Source organism: Tursiops truncatus, chromosome 16 (assembly GCF_011762595.2).
Source record: "Tursiops truncatus isolate mTurTru1 chromosome 16, mTurTru1.mat.Y, whole genome shotgun sequence".
NCBI classification, from domain to species: Eukaryota; Metazoa; Chordata; class Mammalia; order Artiodactyla; family Delphinidae; genus Tursiops; species Tursiops truncatus.
In genome coordinates this window covers 53,730,165-53,749,561 of record NC_047049.1, presented here as the reverse complement: position 1 = coordinate 53,749,561, position 19,397 = coordinate 53,730,165, and the positions used below count along the sequence as shown (strand labels likewise).

Sequence of the window (19,397 nt, the reverse complement as noted above, 5' to 3'; positions counted from 1 at the left end):
GGTGCAGTCAGTTACATGATCTGCTCAGGTGGTGAGGCTGGGATTTGAACCTGGTTCCTGGCCTGACCTCCAGCCCTAGCTTCCCACTGGCCCTGTGGCCTCTCGGGGCTCCTGGAGAACGCTGAGGGGGAGGCTGAGTTGGGAGAGGAAAGGCAGAAGATGAGTCCAGGTGGGTAAATGTCTGCACAAGGAGCTAGAAAGGAGAGGGCCTAACGGAACGTGGGCCCGTTTCTGCGTGTGGGTTCCATTTGGGGCCAGCTCCCTGCCCCAGCCAAGGGGCAGATGACAGGTGACATCAGTGGCTATTTCTTCCTCCCACCGGCCACCTCCATCTTTGTGGCATGAGTGGGAGGCCTGGCCTCAACTCTTGATCTGTCCCCCGGCTCTCCTCTCCACGAGGAAGCCACGCTTGCCCCTCTCCGCTGCCTGGCATTTGAGTGACCCCACCCTGCTGTCACACAGGAAGAAGGCAGAGGGGTGGGAGGGCCGCCACCAAGGGTCCCAGGACAAGCCCAGGTTTTCCCACCTGAGGTCAGCCCTGGCCCCGAAACCTTTCTTTATTTGCTTTGGTCTTTGCTCAAAAACTCTGGTAGCACGCTGCGTGGAACGAAATGTGAAGAACTCAAGATAATAATAAAATCAATTGGACTGTTTCCCCAGTAATTCTAGAGACTGATGCATCATTAATGTTGGTAATACAGTGCCTGTCAGATCACAAACTTCTCAATAAATGTGCAGCTGGCAAGCTCTGATAGAAATTGGAGGCAAGCAGAGAATGGGATTTGGGGCCTTTGATATATGGGGTGTCAGTGGTGTGGTGAAGTTTTGATCAATTTCTGTCACTTTGGGCCTTTCTGTTCACTACATATGTGGTCTCGTGGCAGCTCTCTGTGGGCTGCCTGGACGCTAACTTCGCCCCCAGCAGTGTGAGGAAGAACACCTGCTGGGGGGAACTTGACATCTGGGCCTCGAAATTTCTGTGGGGCCTCATTACTGAGAGCTTCTCAGGTGACAAGGACTGGCTGGATGGGCACAGCCAGAGGCCTTTGGACCTGACCCCATGGGTCACTCAGCCACTCCACAAGCATTTATTGAGTCCTTTCTGGGTCCAGGACACCACTGGGCCCTGCCCTTGGGAGCTCCAGGGACTGCGATGGAAGCCTAGGGCTTGGGGAGCGGAGAGTAGTCAGGTGGTCATTTCTACCTGAGGTCAAAGGTCTGAAGGCAAGTGGAGGAAGTGTCTGAGCTCGTGTGGCAGTGTCTGCCAGTAGACAGGCGGGGAGGGGGCACACTCAGGACCCTGGAGTTGATGGGGAGTGAGGAATTTGACGAGGCTAGGCCCCCAGCAGCGTTGGAGAGACGGTGGAACCTTCCTGGGGGCAGCATAGCGTGGTGGTTAGTGCGTGCTCTCTGGAGACGGCCTGCTGGGGCTGAATCCTGGCTCCCGTGCTTACCACAGGGCAACCGAGGAGAAGAGACTCAGTTTCTTCATCTGTAAAATGGGGGGTGTCGTAGCAGAACCACCTACCTGGAGGGATCTTGGGAGCATAATGAATGAATCCCAGTACAGAGCCTAGAACAGGGCCTGGTACCTTGTGAGCGCCTGACCAGCACTGGCATTATTTTTGCTCAGTTACCAGTTAACCCTCTAGTAACTGAGAGTTGACTCAGCCTGAGTTACACCCGAGATTCAGAGAGGTGAAGCAGGGCATCCCAACTCACCCAGCTGGCAGGAAGCAGAGCTGGGATTTGAACCCAGCTGCTACTGAGGCTGGGAGGAGGTGTCAGGGCCTGCAGCTTTCAGAGCGCCGGGCCTGTGAGGTCACCAGGGAGGAGGTGTCAGGGCCTGCAGCTTTCAGAGCGCTGGGCCTGTGAGGTCACCAGGGAGGTTAGCAGGGAGGTTAATTGGCAGGCGGGCAGCGGGTGGGCTCAGGCCTCACTTGTCGGTGGCCTCTGGGGCCTGGGGAGATTCTGAGACTCGGGACCTGACGGTGGAGCTTTGGGGTCGGCTCCTGGGCGTTGGCTGGAGAAGGGCGGCTGCATCTGTCAGATGAACCAGTAGAGAACCACTTTGCAAATCCCAGCAGCAGGTTGGGATTCAAATGCTCCTGGGTGACCCCTGCCAGGGATAGGGCCCTGAGAGCCAGCAGCCTCCTTGATACCCAGCCCAGAGCCACGGCCTTGGAAACCAGAGTGAGAAGACCCCTGAGCGGTGGGAAGGACTTGGGGGTGTTCCGATGGCTGCCAGAGCCGCGCTGAGGGCCTGGGGGTTGGGTGTACCCATGCTTGGAGGCTGCGTTCCTGGGAGGGCTCTGGGTGCAGGGCCCCTCACTCCACTGGACAGCGGTCCCCCCAGTCTGCCTTTATCGTGTTGCTCCCTCCCGTGACTTCACGGGAACCCCAGGGCGTACTCACTGGTTCTGTATTTGTTTGCTTTGAGAGGAAGGCCAGGTTGTGAGGCCCCCTGGGGCCTCAGGAAAGAGGAAGCGATCTAGTTAGACTGGGGTGTGCAAAAGACAGAGGGGCGTGCACTGCACTCCAGGCAAGGAGAGGTGGCGACTGGGCCCGGGTCTTCCCCAGGCTCCCCTGCCCCTCTTGGCGCTCCCATGACCCCTGTGGGCCGTCCTGCTGCTGGGCTGGGACGCTGGTACTTGCTCTAGGTTGGAGTGGAAGGCTGGCTTTGCATTTAGCAGGTAACTTGCCTGCAAGAATCTCTCCCCATAACTCTCCCCACCCCCCTACCCATGCCTTAAGCTTAGAGGAAGTGTCCCCTTGTGGGAGTGAGAGCTGGGCGGGGGCCGTGTGAGGTGCTGAGTGGAAGCTGTAAGGTGCAGTAGCTGCAGGTGCGTTAGAACAGGTGGCCCTCTTTTCACTACCTGGGGGGCCTGGTCCCAGAGGCGTGTAGGAGCACGGATGCTGGCTGGTCCCACCCTGCCTGAGTCGCACCGCTCCTGCTTCTATGACCTGAATGGACCCTGAGCCTCTCTGAGCATCACTTTCCTTATCACCAAAATGGGGGTCCTCATGCCCACCTAACTGGGGGTGTGGTGGGCACGTCCCGTGATGCTCGGAACCTGCCTGCTGCCGAGTGCCAACCTTGTCCCAGGCTCTGGCTGACCTGTCCTGGCCTGACCCCAGCAGCTCAAAGCCTCACTAGGGAACAAGACAGGCCAGCATTGCTATAGCAGGAAGGCCTTGTAGCCATGATGAGAGGTCTGCCAAGGGGACTAGCTCGGGTCAGGCTGCTGGGGAAGGGCATTCAGGGAGGGCTTCCCACAGGAGGTGACCTTTGAGCTGCACCCCAAAGGACAAGCCAGGGAATGCTCAGCAGAAAGGAGCAGCGGAGGGCATCGGGCCTGGGTGGGTGGGAGGCAAGACGACATTGCTCAGCGGGACCCTGATTACGTCCCAAAGGGCCTTAAATGCCATCCATGCCTTAGAGTTTATCCTTGACGCAGGCTCAGTGAGAAAAGATTTGGGGTGAGGAGTGAGGTAGCCAGATCTGATTGATAGAATTATCACCGTGGGGGCTGCCTGGAGGGTGTCCTCACAGGGGCCCTGAGGAGGCCTGCCACCGTCCAGGGAAGGGAGTGTGAGGCCCGGCGCTGGCTGGGCCTGGGCAAGGGCCACAGCAGTGCTGTATGCGGGGGGATGGTGGTTGGTGGGGACACTGGGTGCTGTGGTATCTGAGGGAAGTGAATTCCAAGCACTGAGGCATGGGGGGTTGCCCTTGGCCCTTGGGGCTTCTGTGCACAGAACCCCTGGGCACTTGTTTAACCATGCAGGTGCCGGGCCTCACCCCATCATGTCTGGGCAGGTGCATTTGGAAACCTGGTTGAGAACTGCAGGTCTGATAAGGAGCACAGAGGCAGCAACTCTGAGGGGTTTGCAATAGGACAGGAACCTCTGAAGGAAGAGGGTAGATGGAGCTGAGTGCAGACTCTTGAAGGGATACAGGGGGGTGCTGCAGGGGTGAACTGGGCTGCGGAGAGGGGAGAAAAGGACTGAGCTCTTGCCTTGAGAGTTAATTCAGCAAACAGGTACAGAGCCCCTGTCCCATGGCAGCCCTGTAGGTGACCAGCAAGGTCCTTTCTAATGGAGGGGGGTGCACACGGCACTGACAAAGTACTGAGCCCACTCTGCTCGAGAAGGAGGGAACTGAATCAGTCATCTTGGATGAGTGGGAAATTCCCAGGCCGAGAAGTGAGAGAAAAGCATCTGAGGCAGAGGGAATAGAGCTTGCAAAGGCTCAGGGTACGAGAGGGATGTTGTCAGAGGAGCACAGCCCTTAAGGTCAGGCCAGTGGGCCTGGACTTTGTTCCCATCTAGGGGCAGCAAGTCAGCCAGGCCTCCCAAATCAGAGAAGAAAAGCCTGAGGCCGCTGGATCCTAGGAGGCCTGAGGTCCTCAGCCTGGTGGGTGTTTGAGGGTAAGGGGGGTGGTCAGTGCTTGCTGGGCTCTGCCTGTCCAAGGAAGGTGACTGAGCAATGTGCCAGCCCTCTGCCAGCCTGCACGTTTCCTACTGGCAAGGTCACATTCACGGGAACTGTAGGGTCAGAGACAAGCCCGTTTGTCCAGAGCGAAAGACCGCCTCTAGGCAGGTGACTGGCACCTGTCCCTCCAGTGCTAAAGTCCATCTGGGCGAACCAGGGCAGGGAGGGAGGAGGGTGGCCAGGTGACGGCCTTTGTGGCAGGTGTGCCCTGTCATTCTGCATGAACACAAGCCATGGGGCCCCAGGTGCCAACACCATCCCTCACACTGTCCCCTCCTCCCAAATACACACACACACACACACACACACACACACACACACACACACACACTGAGGATGCACTGTCAGCCCTCCACACTGGGGACGTGACGTAGGGAACCAGGAAGGTGTCAATTACGGACTGCCAGTTGCCGCAACACATAGAGGTCACTGAAGACCAGAGAGGGGAAGTGACCTGCTCTAGGTCACACAGCGAGTTAGACCACCAACTGGCTCACAGGCTCCCCCATGGCACCATGGCCCCAAAGCTTTGGGATGAACTGGCTGGGCCACCACATGGCTCAGGTTCTGGTCACCTCTTTAACTCCTGCTCTAGCTGTATCTCTGAGCTGGGGAAGAGGAGCTGTCTGCCAACAGTAAGCTTTCTCCTGATGGAATCAGCTTGTGCAACTTCTTCACTCCCCCCACCTAAAACAACCCAAGGAAAGAAACCCAGAAAGCGCTGGTCCTCGCCTCTGTTGGACCAGCCTTACCCAGCCCGAGTAGAAGATGTACAGCGGTGAGCGTGGACAGAGTAGAGTCCTGAACGCCTCCTGACAGGGAGGCAGAAATCCCAGCTCTGAAAGTGTGTAAACATGGTTATTTTTAGCCCTGGGAGGGCTGTGGGTGCAGCAGCGTGACCCGCATTGGGCTCAGCCCCCTCCTCCTGCCCCCCACCCCGGGAGAAAAGGCCTCCTTTGCCCCCCCCCCCCTCCCCTGCCACCAGCCTCGGGGCTGGGCCAGTGAATTCAAGGCCCACCCAGAGAAGGAGCCGGGTGGGGGAATCTCAGGCTGCCCGCGGCCGGGAGCTGAGGCCAAGACCAGCTCACAAGGGGCAGGATGTGGTTTGCAGAGAGGCGACATTTCACGTTACAAGAGAGATACTGGAGCCACACAATTTCATGCTTTTTCCACGGGCTCTTATTCCCTAATCCTTGTACCTTCTCTGGTCTGGGCGTCATGAGGCCTGGTCCCGAATGAATGCGCTGCCACTTTCACCATTGTGTGCTCTGACGTGTATGACACCGCTCAGCGTTTCATCCATGCCCTCATCCTTGAAGTGGGATAAGTTCCCGACCTGGCTGGTGGGAGTGGGGGGTGAGCTTAACAAGATCATGGCTGTTCACTCACTCATTCAACAAACACTTAGCATCGATTTTGTGCCAGACACTATTGTGGTCACTGGATATAAAACAAGGAGCCAGGCTGACACGGTGCTGACCCTCCTGGGGCTCACATCATCAGGGTGGGGGCAGGAGACGGATAATAAATAAGCGCGTGCATAAACAATAATCAGTTTGCAGTACGTGCAATATGGGAATAATATGGAGTGATGTGTTATGGGGGTGATTGGAGTGAGGGAGGGGGCACATATTTTAGACAAGAGCAATCAGGAAGGAACCCCTGAGAAACTTAAATAAAACAGAGCCGGTCATGGTGGGGGGAGGAGGTAGTGAGCGGGAACAGCAGGTGCAAAGGCCCTGGGGCAGGAAAACCAGTGGGGCTGGAAGGTAAGCAGTATACTTGGTAAAGTGGGCAGGGCCAGATGCATGGGGGGTGTGGGTCATGGGGAGGCCTTGGAGAGGGCTGAAAACAGGAAAAGATTTGCTTCACAGCTACAGGGTAAAGCATGAGGGAAGTGAGAGTGCCAGGCCAGTGGGGGGCTGTTGCGCTCCCCCAGGCAAAGGAGCTGGCCAGCGGTGGGCAGATTAGAGCACAGGGAGGGTGAACCGTGGAGGTGGCAGATGGCTTGGCCTAGCGGTAGCGTCAGAATCAAGGGTGGCTTCTTGACTTTGGGATTTGATGGCTGGGTTGTGCGGGGAGAGGGCAGTTGATCAGAAGGGACCCGTGCAGGGAGGGTGGAGGGAGAACAGGACCGGGGGGACGGAGGCTCTTCTGGACACATGCATTGGGGATATCTGTTGAAGTTCAAGTGGAGAGGATTGCTCAGGCGAGTGGCCGCAGGGGGAGTACCAGGCCCCAGTCTGGCACGGCTCTCCTCCCAGGGGCTCTCTGCCAGCCTCGAGCCAGGCTGTGTGGGCGGGCACTCCCTTGGGGCCTGGCCTGGGGTTTTGTCCCAGTGCATCATGAATGAGGGCCTTCCGGTCCCCTGGCTTGGGTGGGGCGTGGGCAGCTCCTGCAGCCTCAGTGCAGAGGGGCTTGAGGGCTCTGCCCAAAAGCTTGGGCTGGACGGACCAGAAGGCACCCTGCTGGGGGACATTGGAGCACCATTTGCCTTTGGCTGGACCTGAGCCCTGCGTGTCACTCCCATGCCTCATGCCCAGCTAGAGTGACTTCTTATTGTGAAGTAGCAACGGCCCCTCCTGTGTCTGGGTCAGGATGTCAAGGATGGAGGGAGTAGCAACATGTTTGGGATTTTTTCACAGCAAACTTGGTTCCCCTTTATTTTGTCATCAGCCAGCTGTGTGACCCCCAAACATGTCCCCTCCCCTCTCTGGGCCTCAGAATTCCCATCTGAGACACCTGGATGGAGCAGAAGGTCCTCAGGGTCCTATAGCGACAATGCCTCCAGGTTTGATGACAGAGGTTTGGTATTAAGGGTCATGGCGTGAGCAAAGGCCTGGCAGCTGGACCATGGAGACGCCTTGCAGGGCCCTGGGGAGCAGATGAGTATGGCAGAGAGGCCACTCGAAGGATGGTCACAGGAAATGAGGCGGGAACGCCAGGCTGCCTGTAGAGGGTCAAAGGGCCCAGCTTACCGTACAAGCAATTGTGCCTTCGGGAAACTCTCTACGCTTTTTAAAGCCTCAGTTTTGCCATCTGCCAAATGGGAGTGATAAACGTCGCTGACCTCAGAGGGATGAATAACTACTGAGGTACCATGAGGAGAGGTCAGCTCAGCCTTTGCTCATGGAATGTCTTCGATTTCTGATGGCTGCCCTCTCCCTGTCCCTCTCCAGTTTGCAGCCGGAATCCTAATTCAGGGGAGGGCTCTTTTGCTCTTGGGGCTTCCTGTGAGAGCCACAATCCTGGGCCTGGGAGTCCTGCCAAACCTAACTGTGGAGGCAGTGAACCTCACCATGGCCTTGAGGACCGGCCCACTGGCCATGGCCTTCTGAGCATCAGCCTTCAGTTTTGCTAGTAGAGGCGCACTGGGGCTTTAACCAGAGGCGGTAATGAGCTCTGAAATCACGCCAGTTTTGTGTTTTATTTCTCAAAGAAGAGGTGGGTTTTGATTTCCTGTCAGCATTGACGTGGTTGCTGTAGTTGTGTTGTGGGGTGTGTGTGTGTGTGTGTGTTGTAACTGCTCCGGGTTTTAGAGCTGTGGTAGAAAATGAGGAAAATAGCAGATGCTATATCCATTTGCCACCAAACTGTCTTGAAATGCTATAAATATTTTCTAAAAAGACTAGCTTCCCAAGCCCGATGTGTTAGTTATCTCCTCCCCGAGAAACTGATTCCTGAAAATTAAGACAAATAACCTCTTAAATCACTGTGTTAACCTCAGGTGTAAAAACCATTACCACGCCAGCCGCGGGTCAGAGTGACTCTGCTCTGCCTAAGTGACTCTGTGTGGTATTGAGACGGCGGCGGCAGCAGCAGAAAGGAAAGAACCTTGTGCTCGGTCAGAAGGCCTGGCTCGGCCACTCACTGCTGTGTGACCCCAGGCTGGTGGGCTCACCTCTCTGATCCTCTTGTTTCCTCATCTGTGTCACAGAGACAGGTCACCCGCCACCTCTCAGAGGTGACGCTTGTGCTTCTCAGAGATACACAGAGGAGACCATCAGGATTCAGCCGCTGCATTCATCACAACTGAGAAAAACCCTCAGCTCCAGGCCTGTCCAGCCCTCTGGCTGTGTGGAGGGCAGCCTCCAGGCGCCGGGCCCCTTGCTGGTCTCTCTTTCCCGCAGAGAGAGCCGGTGGGGCTTGCAGCCTCCAGCAGGCAGGCAGCAAAGTAATGCCAGCACTTCTTCTCCCTGCATTTGTTTTTATGTTTAACTTCTATTTGTGGTGAGTGAGGCTAAATTCATACTTAAGGTAATCCTATAAAGTTTTTTTAATATAGGTATTTTAGCAAAAACTGTGAATCGATTTCAAGAAAAATATGAAACGAATGGCAGGCTAGATGGCAGGAGGAACTGACCAAAAGCCAGGAAGCTGATTAGGAAACATGGGGGGCTCTGCAAACTGGGTTACCATTTTCTTTCCCGTTCACCTCTGTGAACTTTTTATCTCCATTACCTCTGTATCTCCTTGTAAAGGAGTGGATGGCGGGGGGTGAGGGGGCAGTCCTGGGAGGACGTTTTGGTGAATTGTCTTCCAACGGCACGATATTCGGAGGTGACCACTAACTCCATCACGCAGAGGGCTGCAGGTGTCCCTCTCCCGGGGTCCAGGCCTTACCTCCGCCAGGTGTGGCCAACCTCTGGCAGGGTGTAGTAGCCGCTCCCCTAACAGGGATGTCAGATACTGTAGGTTTTGTTTTATGCTCCATCTGGGAGGGACAGGCTGGAGGGCTGTTTAGAAAAGTCATTCTGAAGTCACGTTTGAGCTCCGAAGGGGGGTGTGGGGATTTGTTGGTAAGGCCACCCTGGGTGTGGGAATGAAGCTTGGTGACACACCTGCCTTTCTGTCACTCACGAGCTCCCCCAAGCCTGAGGCTGGATCCTGTCCACAGTGCACCGCCAGTGCCGGGCAAGGTGGTCAGCCCGGGATGGGTCCACAAGCTCCTGCTGGAATGAAGCAGGTGCTCCTTGGATGGCTCCTCGGGGAGGCCCCCAACCAAGTCGCAGGCCCTGGAGGGTCTGCACCGGCCCTGTGCTCGTGAGGCCTATGTACTTCCCATGCCTCCACTCCGTCATGGCTAGCCTAGAGCTGCGCACAGGGTAGGTGCCCAGGAAGGGCTGGACCAGACCCAGAGGTCGATGTGCTGCCACCGTTTCAGATCCCTTGTCTATTGTTCTTGGGGTTCCCACCAGGGCAGGCACACAGGCTTCTGGTTTGGAAATCCTGGCTGCCGTATACACAGACATCACGATCATGCGCTGTCATCATCCTCAGAACCTCACTCTACCATTGCCTTCATATCTGGCCAGTAGATGAGGCAGCCCCATTTACCCCCATTTTACAGGTGAGGAAATTGAGGCCTGGAGTTAGCAAGTGACTTTCCTGAGGTCACACAGCTGATGATGCAGAGACCTAGCCGGAACCCATGACAATTATTTTCTGGCCAGTTTGCCTTCCGCTCACAAAGATAGTTCAAAGGACTTTATGTATCTTGCTGCTTAAATTTCATCCATTCATTCATTCAGCTGGAACCTTTGTAGCCTAGTAAGAGTTCTGGAGCCAAATGGCCTGCTTTGCATTTCAAGCACTTCCTGGCTACGTGACCTTCGGTAAGCTCCTCTATCTCTCTGTGCCTCAGTTTCCTCATCTGTAAAGTGGGCGTAAATACCACATGGGACTGTTGTGATGATTAACAGGTTAGCCATACCTGGCTCAGGGTGAGGTTCTCGAGGGCCCGCTGGCCGTGCTTACTGCTCTGGGCACTGAGGGATTGTAGAGTCCTCTGGGCTCCACTGCAGGGTAAGGTAAGGGTTGAGGAGGAGTGGAAGGGCCAAGTGGTTTGTCCCAGTGGTAGGCAGAGAGAATTCCTGTCCCAGAGCCTTGGCACAAGGTAATGATCTATGGTTCATCTGCCGACGAGCCGGCTCCTCACCTTCTGTCTGTCTGCCTGCCTGTCTGTCTCTCCTCTCTGCATCTGTCTATGCAGTGCAGTCCCTCCCCGACATACAGCCCCCAAGGATCCGCTTGCAGGCCTGGGAGTGGGTGACACCCCAGCCCACCTGGAGACCCATTTATTCTGCTGCTGGGGCACGGAGCCTGGTTTTAATCATCCTCTCTCCACCGCGAGATGCAGATGGTTGTATTATTAATAGTCATAATTAATCAGCTTCCACGGAGGATCTTTTCCCTGGGCATCAGATCCTCAGGACGAGCAGCCCCAGGAGGTCCCGATCCAGTCCTCACTTTACAGAAGGGGTAGCGTAAGGCCGGGAGGCGGGAGGTAACTCATGGGAAGTACAGCTGGGAGTGGCTCCTGGGCTCAGAGCCCAGGTCTGCTGACAGCGCCCCAGTGTTCCTGCCCAGAAGTGGACTTTCCAGCACCCCCAGCCTCAGACCCAGCGCTCCTAGGTCCTAGGGTGCTGGCCCCTGGGAGAAGCCTTCAGCACTGGGGGTGGGAGGGCAGCACTCAGCCTGGGAGCTGAACTCAGGGGTCTTGGGCCAGGCGCAGAGGAAGAAAGGTAGAATGGGAGGAAAGGCCAGGGAGAAGCAGGGCCTAGTAGGCTAGCAGGAGAGGGGTCTGACTGGGGGCTGAGTGTGGGGAAGTGGCACTGGGTGGAGGGGTTCCAAATGCCAGGTACCTCTCCACCCCTCACCCCAACGGCGAGCCTGGGCCTGATGCCAGCTGCTTCTCCATTCTAAGCACCGCGTCTTAAGGACAGTGATTTAACGCTTGCAGCAGGCCGCTTCCTGATTTATGGGCCTGCTCCGGACAGTCCTAACTCCACGAGTGCAGCGGCAGCGAGGGGCTCCTGCACGGTTCTGCAGATGGCCACCTGCCCACCTGCTTCCTGGGCCCCACGGCCGCCGGGGCCCTGCGCACGCGTGCGCGTCAGAGCTGTCCACGTCCCTGCTCAGCGTGCAGGTGCCCCAAGTGCCCCAAGTGCAGGTGTGTGCTGTTCTGGGTGTGAGCGTGCGAGTGCTCATCTGAGCACGTGTGCCTGGGTGTCTGCAGACACTAGTAAGGGAAGTGCGCGTGCACGCGTGGCTGTGTTGGGGTGTGATGAGGTGTGTGCCTGTGGGCTTGCAGCCACCCCCTCACCCTGTTTTCCTCGAATGGATGCCGTCCACCCTCACACTCCTACACATGGTGACCTGTGTGGCCGGCTGAGACATCCCGGCCTGATCATTAAACTCATCAGTAAGACTCTGCCATGGTAAACGAGTCCAGAGTGCCTCCGCCCAGGAGTCCTGCGGGGAAGTGGGAGCTAGGCTCGTCCTCAGGGCAACTCCAGTTCACTCCCCATCCCCACAGTGGGAGGCTGGGAGAGAAGAACACAACCCCTGGCCCCAGGCCCCCATGCCGTGCTCCTGTGTCACCTCTCCCTACCATGCTCACAGACCTGCACTTACTCTGTGCCAGGCCTCGGGGACAAACCCATGTCATGGGAGAAGCCCAGTCGGGAGTCAGGCAGATCAGGGCACAAACCCAGGCTCTGTCCCCAGCATGTGAGACACGTTCCCCCTGCTCTCATCCTCAGAGTTTTCCCATCTGCAGAATGGTTTTAACAAGAGCCACCTCCTGGGGTTGTTGTGAGGGTTAAAGGGGTATAAAAGCTGCTAGATAAGTCAAGGCTCTGCCCCATCAAGCCTCAGTTTCCCCATCTGTAAAATGGCCATAAGGACCCTCACTGGCCATCTCATGGGGCTGTTTTTAGGATCAGATGGGAAAAAGGCTTTGTGAAAAGGGTGGGGTGGCGACCACAGGGAGTCTTCCAGCACAAGCGTCTTGCACTTGACTGAGTGCAAGACAAGGGGCTCTGCACACATGGGAGGTGGGTGCCGGGCGGGGGAGGGGTTCTGGGTCAGATGGTCCATCTGAATCCCCAGCTGCCACATTCCAACTTTGGGACTTGGGCACATTACCTCATCTTCATCTGCATCTCTGGGAACCGTGGATTCCTCCTCTTTCAAGTGGGTGTATTAATAGCAGGTACCTCGTGGTGGGATGGAAGGACTCGTGAGAAACGTGTGTTGAGCTTAGCACAGAGTGTGACACAAAGCAAATGCTCGAGTCGGTGGTATTTGTTCTTATTTTTGCCAGCCTGTTGCCACACAGGTGGACGTTAAGTTCAGAAACACCGGTGAATGACGTAGTGACGTCATATTGTAATGGGATCTATGCTTCCAGACTTCGTGTTCATCAGTCCCCACCCAGGAAGAGTTTAGGCCCCTCTTCAGGGCAGCTTGGAGGGGCTGTGGTGGAATTGCAGCCCAGCCTGCCGGATGGTGCCCTGGGGATGGAGGTGGCCAGTGCTAACCTCAGCTGTCTCCTGGGAATCAGGGTGCCGGGTCCCCCACAGCCACCTGGCTCCCCAGTGGAAGTCCAGCGGGCACCCCTAGCCCCACCTGAACTGCTGGCCTGAGGCTCAGAGCGGGACTTGATGTCGCACCTGAGCCAGGGGAAGACTGCTGACCCCGCCGACAACCAGGTGCTTTCCCCTGCTGCTGCAGACTGAGCCCATGGGCAACCCCATCATGTGTGGGCTCCCTGATCTGTGCCCTGCCTCATACCAGCTGACGGGGTCCAGGAGAGGGGCAAAGTCCACATCCCACTGGAGGAATGAGGCCCTGCACTCAGGCCAGGGCTGACAGACACAGCCAGAGCTACAGGGGCTCAGAGATGGTGGGCCAAGGTGGTCCCAGATAGGCAGGGCGGAGAGGAGGAAGGCCAGGCTGGAGCCAGACCTTGAAGGACGAGGGGACTTAGCTCGCTGAAGGGACAGCATTCCAGAAGGACAGAAGTGTGTGGCAAAGGTTTGGAGCCGTTCCTAGGGAAAGGCATGCCCTCTCCCATAAGACATCTGGGCTGCTCTGGTCCAGATGGCCTCGGCTCTCAGTGACCAGTGGCCATGGGGTGAAGCAGATGGCCAGTGGGGGGGCGGGGCCACCCTCAGGCCTGAGCCAAGGGAGGCCAAGTGGCCCACATAGGCCAGGGCCCGAGACCTTGGCACCGGCCGCTCAAAGCTCTCGACTCGAGAGTTAATGATTCATTTGTGGCCAATTTCTGCTGGCCTTCGCCTGGAAATTCCCAAGCCTGCCCCTTCCCTCGGCTCCCGGGAGCTCCACGAGTACAGTCTCATTTACACTTGGCCGAGAACATCTTACCCACTATCCAGGGAATGCTCTTACAATTACAGCAGCAGTGCTGCAGGTTAGCCCTCAGGAGGAATTGATTCTGGCCTGCAGGGGGGGGGGGCCGGGGTGGTTGTTTGTAGTACCCCTCTCTGACCCCACGGGCAAGTGCTGATGGAAGGAACCCTGTTTGTGTTCATGGTATCCCCCATTAAGTTCAGAGCAGATGCAAACAGAATCCAGTCTGGTGTGATGTGGAAAGTATTGCAGCAGTTACAAAGGGGGAAATAGAGCTTGACCCAGGGCAGGACTTGGCTGCATGAGAGAAAGCAATAATAAATACAAAGGCCAAACCAGGCAAAAACTAGAGCAGCCTGATTCTCCAGGTTGAAAAGTCCCAGGCTTGGGGAGGGGGCTTCCTTTATGTCTTTTCAACTTTGCAAATTTAATTTCTTCGGATTTTTTCTTGACGGTCCCAGGCGTTGGTGGTAAACAACCGCTCTCCCCAGAATGTTTCCCTGTGACAGCAGCTTTCTCTGGAGAGGGTGCTATCAACACTTGGCAGGCCTCCTCCCGGCTCCCAGCTCAGGCTCCTGCACAGCGAGAGCTCCTAAAAGGCGTTCAAGAATGTGATGCTCTCCCGGGGTGCTGGGGGCACAGGGCCTGGGCGAGCCTGGGCCTGGCCTCTTTGTTCCCTGCAGCGGCCAGCAGCCCGGCCTGGCCCCAGAACCTCAAATGGCCCCTGATTGTGGATGGTCCCCAGGCGGAGAGGTGGGGGAGTATCGGGTGTCCTCTGGCTCCCACAGCCCTGGTGCCCTGGTCCTTGGCACGGCTCAGCGACAGGAGGGAGCCCGTCTTCCGAGGACAGCTCTGCCAGGCCTGTCTGTGGCCAGGAGACCAGCGGTGTCCCGGCCCTGCAGCCTCCATGGTCTGCGTCACGCGCTGGCTTAGGTGTCCTGAGTCAGAGCCAGGAAATGGATCTGCCGTGCGGGGGTGGAAGTGCCGCTGCCCCGGGCAGCTGGGGTGAACCCTAACCTCCTGCCCATCCACGCTGAGGGGGGGCCTGGCCTCGTGCATCCCTCCCCTGGCCTGGCCTGGTTTTGATCAGTACCTGGAGGAGAGGCTGAGGTGACAGCCGGCTCCCTGCTCCACAGACTGTGCCCAAGCCCCTAACCCCACACGGCCAGTAACCGCAGGGCTGTTGACAGGACGGAGCGCTCAGATCAGGCGCAGAGAGGCTGCTGGGCCTCACCCGGGGCCGCACCGCTTTCCTGGGATGCCCTTCCCGGCTTGTGCTCTGGGCAAGAGTTTACCCGAGAATGACTTCTTTGGCAAAGCCTTCCCCGGCAGCCCCCTCCAGCTGAAGCTGCCCCTTTCCTCTGAGCCACCTTCTGTGGACCTCCCTCGCAGATCCTAGTGCAGTGTGGTGTAGTCACGTTTTCCGAAAGGACTGCCTCGCACATTTGCCTGCGTGCGTGCTTTGAGGCGTATTTATCTGTGCGCCTTGCGCGCCTGGTACACACTAGACGCTCGATAAAAGCAGGCTGGATTCAACGAAGGGGGCTCCTGAAGGTGTTGTTGGAGCGTCCCTTTGTTAATAATGTGGTGAAGATGGGGGGGCTGGGGTCAGCAGAGAGGCTGACCTTCACTCCCACCCCCGCCAGACCCCCTTCGCAGCCTCCGCCCGGGTAATTGCTGGGGGCTGCAGTGGGCCCCTCCCCGATTCCACGCAGCCAGGGCCTTCCTTGCCAGCAGGAGTCGGCTCCCTGGGCTGCCCGTGTGATCACTCTCCAGAAAACAGCCCAGTGGAAACTGCATGAATGATTGATAAGAGCTGAGAGCTGTTTAATTTTTCCCCCTGTTTAATGGCTATCAATAATTTAATACGCTCTCTGTATGTTTTTAAGAAATAGCACCCATTTCGCCGTCTCCGGTGTAGCGGGCTAAATGATTTAAGTGTTGGAAATATGCTCTGAGGATGGAGGTTGAGAGTCAGAGGAATCTGGAGGCCGGGGGTGGGGGGAGGTGGGTTCAGAGCCAGCCAGCAGCATCTTGGCCTGGGGTGTGCGTGCGCGCGTGTGTGTGCGTGTGTGTGCGTGTGTGTGTGTGTGTGTGTGTGTGTGTGTGTGTAGGTGGGAGGGAGGGGAGGGTACAAGCCAGCGCCATTCTGCTAAGAGCAAGATAATTGCTTTTCCGGGTCTCACTGAGCAGCCCCTGAACAGCTGTCAACTCACCCCCTCCCCAGTGCTGAGCTCTGGAGACTCCAGGGGGCCCAGGGCGGTAGGAGGGAGCGGCTGCCGGTACCACCATGGGCTGCAAACCACCCTCCCCGTGACATCTTTGCTCCCTCCGAAAGCTGTTAAATCATTTTTATTTTAATGATGCAGTTAGTCTCCTGCCAGCCTCATCTTCCAGGTAGGATAGGGGTAGTGTGGAGTGGGGGGCTCAGAATCACTCATCTCAGGGCCCACAGGGACCTGGAAGGTCATCTGCCAGTGCTCCCCCAAACTTTCCAGAGGCACAGGATCACCTGGGAGGACTTGTTAAAAATTTAAATTTCTGGGCTGCATTCCAGACCCACAGACTTCCATTCTCAGGGGAGAGGCCTGGGAAGCCGTGGGTTTAACAAGCAGCCCAGGTGATTCTTATCATCAGAGGAGTTTGGGAAATAGAGAATTCAGCTCGTTCTGATGCTTCCTACACCCACAGGGCCGCTGCCTCTGCTTGCACGCCTCTGCGGACGGGACCCTCACGGTCCTGTGAGACAGCACACCCACCTGTGGAAGGTGCGCCCCAGTCCGGAGCTCCTTCTGTCGTTAGGCTGGGCCCACGCGCTGCCCTCATGTGCTCCTCACGTGGAGGTAGCCTCTGCTGTAGGACAGACTGCCTGGGACCTGGTGTCTCGCCCTCTCCCATCCTAGCCACCCTCTGGCTTCTCTGTGCCTCTTCCTTGGGCAAGAAGCTTCTTTCTCAGCAAAGGAGTCTGGGTAGCAGAGGAAGCGTAGGGGTGGGGATGCACTCTCACCTCCGGGCCTGAGTGCCCCCTTCCCAGGGGCAGGCGGGTGACATGGTGCTGTGGCCTGCCCTCGGTGGCCTGCAGTGGCCACATCGGCCTGTTTGTGGCAGGCACCATCGCTGGCACAGTGGAGATTCTGAGGGGGGCAGAAAGATTCCTGGGCCTCAGAACCACCGTGGCCTTTCAGGGGCCAGTCCTCCCAGCCGAGAGAAAATGTGACTCATCAGAGATTGTTGACTAAGCCAGATCTCTGGGATGAGAGTGGAGGAGCTGAGGCCAGAGGGGGCTCCCCCAGGGCCAGGGCCACACATCCATTGAGGACAGAGCTGAAACTGCAAAGGTGAGGCAGGGGCCCCAGACAGGGGCATACAGGACTGAGGCCCTGGCGCTCACCTGAGTCACAGTCACTGAGGGCAGTGGGTGGGGCAGGGGAGAGCTTCCACCTTCTTGCTTGGCCCTGATGGAGACAACTCAGTTCATGGAAGGACTTTAGCAGAGCTGATGCCCTGGCCGTCTGACATTACAATTCTTCCTTTGCTTTGGCAGTTTGCATTGTTTCAGCAGAGATACAGTGCTGACTGCCAGGCGGGCTTGCTACTTCATTTCACTAGATAATTAAGAGGAAAGGAGTGGTACCCTTTCATAGGTGTCACCATCTGCTACAAAATGGGGGACCCCTTAAGTCCTTTCCCTCTTTGTAGACCCTCTTTGTACCCCCAAATTCAGCCCTGCCCTCGGTCTACGTGGGAGAAGCCGGGGTCCCAGGAGGTGCTGTCGTATGACCTGTCTTGTGATCACCAGTTCCCCTTGTGCCCCTTCACCCCCCAAAGCCTGCAGTGATCATCACAGCACCACTGTGGAGGTCTCAACCCTAGGGGAATAGGAAGAGGGGTGCCACCGAACCCCGACAGGTCCCCTACTTGGAGAGTTCCAAGAGCTGGGGAGACTGAAGGGAAAGACTTAACCCCATGCTCAGGAAGACCCAGCTCCAGAGAGAGAGCTGTGTGAATATAGACACCTGGGCAAGGCCAGGGGCAATCAGGGAAGGCTTCCAGGAGGAGGTGCTGCCTGCCCTCAGGCTTGAAGCAGGAGAGGAAGGGGAGGGGCATCCCCGGTGCAGAGGTGTAAGGTGGCACTGTGAATTGCAGAGGAGAGTGAGGTGAGGCCAGCAGGGCAGGGCGGGGCTGGATATTGGCTGCCTGGGCGGAGAGCCACGGAAGGCTTGTTCGTTTTTAGCTTCTGTCGAAGTATTACATCCATGCAGAAAAACTGTGCATATCCTAAGCGCAGCTTGACCAATTCTCGCAAAATGAATACACTCATGTAACCATCATAGAGATCAAGAAACAGAACATTCCAGATCCCCTAGAACCCCCTGCATACCCCCTTCCGGTCACTGCTCCCCCTCAAGGATAATGACAGCATTATCCTTACATCATCAACAGCATACTATCAGTTATCTACTGTTGCTCCCAAAACCGCCCCCAAAACTACCCCGAAACTTTGTGACTTAAAATAAACAACCACCATTTATTATGTCTCATAATTCTGTGGTTTGCCTGGGCAGTCCCTTTGCCAGTTTCCCTTGGGCTCATGTGACTCCAGTCACCCGAAGGGCTGGCTGGACCAGACGGTCTAAGATGGCCTCAGTCACATCTGGTAGATGGTACTGGCTATTGGCTGGGCAGCTTCAGTTCTCCTCCATCCTCCAGTAAGGTAGACCAGCTTCTTTCCATGGCTAGGCTGCATTCCAAGAGGTCCAAGGCCAGAAACAGCAGGATCTCTTGAGTCCTAGTCTCTGGAAGTCACAAAATACCACTTTCACCAAGTCCTATCGGTCAGAACAAGTCTCAAGGCCAGCCTGGATTCAGAGGCAGAGAATAGACTCCACCTCTCGATAGGAGGAGCTGCAGAGAATCTGTGGCCATATTTGTTTTAGCCTGCCACAGCATAGAGTAGCTGTGCCTGTTCTTGACCTTTATGTAATTGGATCCCTTAAGTATGTTCTCCAATGTCTCTGGCGTTTTTGACCAACATTGTGTTCATAAGATTTACGTGTATTGTTGGATAGAATTGCAGATTATTTGTTCTCGTTGCTGTGTGGTATTCCATTGTATGCGCACACCGATTTCTCCGTTCTGCAGTTGATGGCCACGTGGGAAGTTTTCATTTTGGGGCTGTTATGAGTAGCACTGCTGTGAACGTTCTTGTACGCATCTTTGGGTGACCACATGCACACATTTCTGTGGAGGTGGAAATGCTGGGCTGCTGAGAGACCACAGGGTAGGGGATACTTCCAAACTGTTCTCCAAGGTGGTGACCAGTGCACGCCCTACCAGCAGTGTTTGGGTGGCGCAAAAGAGCTTTGTGGAAGAGAGTGAGGTGGTTTTAGAAAGATGCCCCCAGCTGAAGGTGGCTGGAGGGGTGTCTCTGACCCTAGGGCTCCCTGTAATGTCCCCTCTCTGCCTGCCCCTAGCCTCAGGCCTCCAGACTGGGGAAGAAGAACCATCAGACCAGATGGCTCTTTTCTGAGTGTGATCTCTACGACTGCACTTTTTCCCATCCCAGGGCCCTCCTACTGCCCTCTCTCCTTTACCCAGAAGCTTCCTTCCACAGCTAGCCTGACCCCCCAACAGCCAGGGAAGCTGGGTGCCTGCATGCGCTGACACACAAGGACACAGGAGCTGGGAGGGACTGCCGTGGCAGCCTCCATCCATGATAGCTCTGGGCAGTGGGCAAGACCAGGAGACT

The 19,397-nt window shown here is 56.7% G+C and overlaps 1 protein-coding gene across 8 annotated transcripts in view; it reads left to right on the top strand.

Annotated features, from left to right (window-relative positions):
• The window catches only part of ZMIZ1 (zinc finger MIZ-type containing 1), a 231,882-nt gene that overhangs the window by 23,367 nt on the left and 189,118 nt on the right, over positions 1-19,397 (top strand). The window lies entirely within an intron of this gene.